The sequence below is a fragment of the Pantherophis guttatus genome, chromosome 15 (genome assembly GCF_059756535.1).
Source record: "Pantherophis guttatus breed Tessera chromosome 15, ASM5975653v1, whole genome shotgun sequence".
Lineage (NCBI taxonomy): Eukaryota > Metazoa > Chordata > Lepidosauria > Squamata > Colubridae > Pantherophis > Pantherophis guttatus.
The window spans coordinates 19,757,951-19,764,378 of record NC_142077.1 but is presented as its reverse complement, the minus strand read 5'-3'; the positions used below and the strand labels follow the sequence as shown (position 1 = coordinate 19,764,378).

Genomic DNA, 6,428 nt, shown 5'->3' with positions numbered 1-6,428 from the left:
AGCTCATCACTTGAATGCTAACTTTTGTTTAAAGTAGTGATTAAAACAGTTGTAATGGCCCCTGCCCAGCCCAGTCCCATATTTTTATAACTGCTGATTAATACACAATTCCTGATCCTTATAGAAACAAATGAGGTTTTTTTAGAATTGGTAAATGTTTCTCACATTAAAAAAAAAAACTTCTTCCTTTTATGATAGTTCTATTTTAAGGATTGAATTATTTTGAATCCCCTTTAGCGGCCAGATAGAAATTAGTCCTTCTACAAATAATGGTTTGTTTGTGACTCTTAACTCTGGTGGAGAATTATTTCCATCCCACCTTCTCAACACTCATTCAATGTCAAGGTGATGAGTAACCACCATTTGCCTCTGGTTTTGGATCAGGGTTGGCTTGAGACTCAGTCAGCTGGTGGAGACAAAGAGGATTAAATTGAAAAAAAGATTTTCTTGCTTCTATTGATGATGATATAAGAATAACATGAGCATTTTGTGTAAAAGAGTTTCTCTATTAGTGACTTTAATATACTATGGTGTATTTTTGCCATTCAATTGGTGGGTAAGGATCCCCAGCTCCTGCACAATCTCACACTTGGCCACAACCTCCCTGATAACTAAGAGAATCCACTTGGCCCTTCAGAGGCCTTGCTGGACGTGCTCTCTACTGGAGGAGCCCCAGTTCCCAGGGACGGTTGTGGGAGGAAGGACCACTTCCTTTGGCTCCTCTGGATGCAGCTGACAGGATGGACATCTCCATCCAGATGTCCACATTAGTGGGACCCTACAAAGCCCCACAGGTCCCTGTGTGTGTTTCTTTCTTTGGCAGACGGAGTGGGGAGTGATAGATCCAACCGTATCTTCTCCATGGAATCCAAGAGCTGCTTTTCACTGGTGTAGATGTCCTGGCTGGGGAGGGGGGTCCAGAGTGGGGAGGGGGAAGGGTCAAAACAGGCCTGTCCTTCCATGACAACAATCCCATTGCTTTGGGGTCTTTCTTCTGCTGCAGACTTGTCAAGTGGTCAGACGAGAGTGCAGACAGGAACCACTGTTGGACAGTCTGGTCATTCAAGACTTTCCAGGACTAATGAAGGATCCTGAAGGAATCAGGTCTAAAGAGCCATTCAATTCAATTCAATTCAATTCAATTCAATTCAATTCAATTCAATTCAATTCAATTCAATTAAACTCAACATTTATTACGGTCACATGCCAAAAGCATTAAAGAGAACAAGAAAAATTAAAATACTGACAGTTTATGCCCCCAAGAATTAACAACTAAAAAACCCACAAATCTCTTAGAATTAAAATCAACACCGAGGCACATTAAAAAGCAGAAACCAATAGCAGAATTGAAGGAATTAAAAAAAGATCTTGAAGGGTATTCCAAATCCACATCTCTATTTACATTACAAAATAAATTTCAAAGGATCAAATCGACTTTACAAAAGCATTTCCTCTTCAGCCCTTCAGTTTTTTCTTCTTTGAACCTTCTTACAAGTTATCCAGCAGCAGAAGAATGAGGGAGGGTCTCCTAGGGCCTACAAACCCTCTGGAAGTGGGGTCCATGATCCTGTACAGAACCTCCAAAAGTCATGGAAAAAATAGGGTGCACTTTTTGCCTGGTTCTCAGAGGCTTTTTGGTGTTGCCAGGATGTGGTGGAGACAGAGAATGGGTCCCGGAGGGGGAGGGGAGGAGGAGGAATAGGAGGAGGAGCTACTTGAAGGTCTTAGAGCTCCTTGGACGCTGCCTCAGATCTCTTTTGATCCTGCGAGATCTCCTCCCGGGTCTTACTGGGATTCCCGCCGTTCTCTCTCTCCCAGGAAACGCTCCCTCCGTTGTTTCTCTCTGGAAGAAGGAGGTCAATGCGGAGAAGCAGCCAAAGATTCTTAGCCACAACAACAACTGCTTGCGGGGAAGGTCGTATTTTTGGAGAAACACGGTATTTCTTACCTCTCCAGTTGTTCCCGCAGCTCTTCATTCTCCCTGAGGAGCTCCTGGCTCTTCCCAGCTTCCTTCAGGACCCTGCAGTGGAGATGGAGGTTTTGGAGTTCCAACATCTGGATTCTGTAAAATAGGAAGACAAGAGGGAAATGAGCCCCCTCAGGTCTTCCCTTGAATCATCAAACCCTTTTAAAATGAAAACTAACTAAAATGCCTGGCACTTCCTTTGTTTTACCCAGCCTTACCTTTTAATTACTTGAGTTTTGCCATTTCTGTTACCACAGCTACAGTGCCAAGTTCTTCTCACAGGAACCAAAGCAGGAAGGATTTCAATGATTTATTAGGCACTTCAGAAATGCTCAGGAAAACTGACAAATCGGTAGATCCTGTCTACATCGCCACCATATTCTGAAGGGATTTGATTCGCTTCTTCAGTCTTCACAACATTATTTAAGTGCAAATGAATGAATGTTTACTTTCAGTATTTAGCATTTCATAATCTACAAGTACCACAAAGGAATCTTCAGATCTTAAAACCTTTTTTCCCCCTTTTTTGGCTTTCATACCAGAAAATTCAAAACAATTTCCGAACTTTCTATTGGGGACAGAAGGGGGAGAAGACTGAACTGGTGAGAGCCGAGGGGGAGCCGAGAACTGAGGTCAGTGAGCAGCAGAGGAGGAGATCAAAGCAGGGACCTCCTAAATTCAGAGGATTTGGCCAGGAAAAGTCCCTGTCAAGAGATTCATGATTTCTCCTACCCATCCAGGCAACGTAATTCAACGCAGAACGTTGTGTAATGTGTGTCCAGGGTAGGGAGCTAAGGAGAATTGAAGAGGAAATCCTGGAAGAGAAAGTCAGGGTTTCTCACCTCCGCAGTTTCTCCTCCACCTCCCTGCAGAGTTCTGCGTTCTTCTCCGAAAGCTGGGCATTTTGACGCAGGAGCTCCTCAGTCAGGGAGAACGACTTGTGCTTTCTGTTGCTGTAAATAGGAAAACCAGAGAGAAATTAGACCCTTAAGTTTTTTACTTGACTCATCGAACATTTTCTTCCATTGAAAAATATTAAAAATACCTTTATGTTTGTGTCGGTGTATAAATTCAGTCTTGCTATTTCTACCAACAATCCTTTCACCATTTATTGGGTCTTTTAGAAAGGCTCCGTAAAAATGGCCAATGGGTACAGTTTGAGGGACTTTAGATACACCTCCAGGGTAGTCTTAAGGGCTTTGATTAGTGACTTAAATATTAAGGTTTAATGTGTTGATAAGAGTTGTTTATAAGAGTTGGATTACTTAAGTTTTTACTTCAGTATTTAGCAAAGAAAGTCTACACACCCCTATTAAAAGGCCAGGTTTTAGAAATGTAAAATAAAAAATCAGACCAAGATAAATCACTTCAGAGTACTTCCTCCTTTAACATAACATATAAGACGTACAATTCAAATCAAAAAACAAACTGAAATCTTTGAAGGGAAAAAGCTGATGTTAAATAGTAGTCATTAAATATGTGAAAAATCCATTATGTTTTAGCCTCCAGTCCCCTCATCATCTTCGTTGCTCTTCTCTGCACTCTTTCTAGAGTCTCCACATCATTTTTACATCGTGGCGACCAAAACTGGATGCCATATTCCAAGTGTGGCCTTACCAAGGCCTTAAAAAGTGGCATCAACACTTCACGTGGTCTTGATTGATGCAGCCTGGAACTGGGTTGGCTTTTTTGGCAGCTGCTGCACACGCCTGGCTCCTGTTTAAACGGTTGTCCACTAGGACTCCAAGATCCCTCTGAGAGTTACTCCTGTTGAGCGAGGTGCCCCATATACTGTCCCTGTGCAGTTTGTTTTTCTTGGCTAAATGTAGAACCTCACTTTTTTCACCCTTGAATTTCATTTTGTTAGATAGCGCCCAATGTTCCAATTTTGGAGCCCTTTTGAAGGAAGATCGGCTCTAAGGCCAAAAGACTAGATGCTCTCATAAAATCCAAAGGTGTTTCAACAAAGGATTCCTTTAAAAAATAAATGTTATATTTTATATTCTTTAGGTAAAATGTAGACTTACGTGCCACTCTTCTCCCTCGGATTCCTCAGCGGTCGCCCCCCAGATGTTGCAGGAGTCTGGAAAAGTTAAAATAACAGCCGTGAAATATACATATCGTCAGAGGCTTTGAAAAGCATTTTTTCTACAAGCTCTTTGGCCGAAGAGGTTGTAGGGGAAAAAATGCCTTTAAAAGCCTCTGGCGATCCCAGCTGAGTTGCCTGATCGTCAGAGGCTTTTGAAAGCATTTTTTTTCTGCAACCTCTTAAGGTTGTAAAAAAAGTGCTTTTAAAAGTTTAATAAAAAAAGATGGCCACGCCCACCCAGTCACATTAACCCCCCACCAAGCCACGCCCCCAAAATAAGCCACACCCACAGAACCGGGAGTAAAAAAAATTAGAACCCACCCCTGTCCCAGAAGATTTAGACTGCTTACCTTGGGGGGGCGGGTGGTAAAGGACCGCTGAGCGGGAGGACCTTCCTTGATAGGGGGCAGGTTGCCGGCCCGTGAATTTGTCTGCTGAAAAGCAATGGAGGCCATGAGGACGTTGGGCCTGAGCCCAGGAAAAACCCTCAAGCCCGGTTAATCCAGGCCCCCTCACCCAAAAGAGCCATTTTGACTTCCAGGGTTTGGGTCCCATTGGGTACATGTTGAGAAACAAAGAAATAAATATGGCATACCTCCGTCGGTCCCCGTTTCCACAGGACGGGCTGCTCCTCTGGAACCACTGGAAAACAAATAGACTGCTTTAAAAACACAAACTTATTGACATTGCCTCGACCTGGCCCCGCCTCCTGGCCTCCCTCGCCTGGCCCCGCCTGGCCCTTCCCCTCCTGAGGGTCCCCCCACCCCCTGTGGGGCTTCAAAGGGTCGCCCTACAGCTGATCAGTGTTAAAAGAAAACAAATGAGTAGACCAGTGGTTCCCAAAGTGGGCGGTACCACCCCCTGGGGGGGGTGGGATGCCTTAAGTGGGTGGTAAGAGGCAAAAGGGGGCCGGAGGGGGGGCGCTAAGTGGCAAGGTAGGTGGCTGCCAACCTTTCGCCTGTGCAGTTATACTTGGAAGCAAACAGCCAGAAAAAACAACTCCTTTCAGCTTCAGCATAGGCTAATTAGCCCATTGATTAGATCGGCCTCCCAACTCTCAGCTGATTTGCTCTCAGCTGTTTTGCGCAGGGCTCTGTTGCTTGCTGCAAAGAGCTAAATTGCTGGAGCAGATTTTTTTTTCTCCTTGTGCAAATCAAGCTGAAAACGAAACTGAAAGTAAAGCAGGCTGTTGGCTTTGCTGTTTGCTGCAACGTTGGAAAATTAGGCAGAGGCAGAGTTCTTTTCTTTTTTCTCACCAAAAAAGGTAGGTGCAAACAATAGGAAATTTAGGGCAAAAGAGGAGAGTTCAAGATTTTAAAACACAAAAGAAAAAAAGCTCTATTTAGGGAATTGTAATAATTGAGATACTATTAATTGTATATTGTGTTGAAAGCAGAAATGGTTAAGTTGCGGTTTGGAGGAATATATGGAGGAAATTATTTGGTTTATTATTATAAATATAATTAATTGATTTGTAAGAAATTGGATTGCATGGAAATAATTGGAACATTCATGTTCATATTGATTAATATACAAAAAAGATAGTTATATAACTAATTTATTTATATTAAAATGTTGAATTTGTATTAAACAACTGTAATATTACATAATTAACCAATGTGAGGATGGATATAAAAATAGATGCCAATGGGAAGGGGTATAATATAGAATAGAAAGGAAAAATTGAATTTGATTAAGATTAGAGATGAGGATGAAGGATAATATTGGTTCTTTTAAAATATAGATAAGGAATAAATATGGCAAAAAGGAAATATAGATATATGGATGTTGGAATATTTAAAGACTCTGACCACGCAGAATTGTTACTAGAATTAGATATGTTTTTGGAGAAAAAAGAAAATTGTTGGAGATATGATGAAAAATTATATAAAAACGAGGAAGATAAGAATCGTATTCTTAAGAAATGGGAAGAAAATTGGGATTGGAATGATAATGGGGAAGTTAATTATGGAACAGTTTGGGACACAATGAAAGCAATTTTTAGAGGAGAAAGTATTAAATTATCAGGTAGGAAGTATAAGAATTATAAAGTAAAAATAGAGGAAAAGAAGAAATTGATAAAAGAACTGGAAAATAGATTTCTAGAGACTAAGGATAGGAAATTATGGGAGGACCTTAAGAAATTGAAAAATAAACAAATAGCGGAAGATACAGAAATAGTTAAAAAAAAATTAAGCTATTTAAAAAGAGAATTTTTTGAATATGGTAATAAAAATTCAAAATTATTAGCAAGAATGGCGAAAGATAAAAAAGAAAAAAGAGAAATAGGTGTCCTAATAGATGAAAAAGGTAAGAGATGTTATAAAAAATTAGAGAAATGTGAAATTGTTAAAAAGTTTTTTCAAGAATTAT

At 40.9% G+C, this 6,428-nt stretch overlaps 1 long non-coding RNA gene across 1 annotated transcript; it reads right to left on the bottom strand.

Moving 5' to 3' along the window:
- Positions 1-2,496: 2,496 nt before the first annotated feature.
- On the bottom strand, positions 2,497-4,763 carry LOC148112055 (uncharacterized). Its single transcript, XR_015730092.1, has 3 exons — positions 4,651-4,763; positions 3,994-4,049; positions 2,497-2,919 (listed from the first exon to the last, which is right to left on the bottom strand). It is a non-coding gene; the product is annotated as an uncharacterized LOC148112055 (long non-coding RNA).
- Between the last annotated feature and the right edge of the window lie 1,665 nt (positions 4,764-6,428).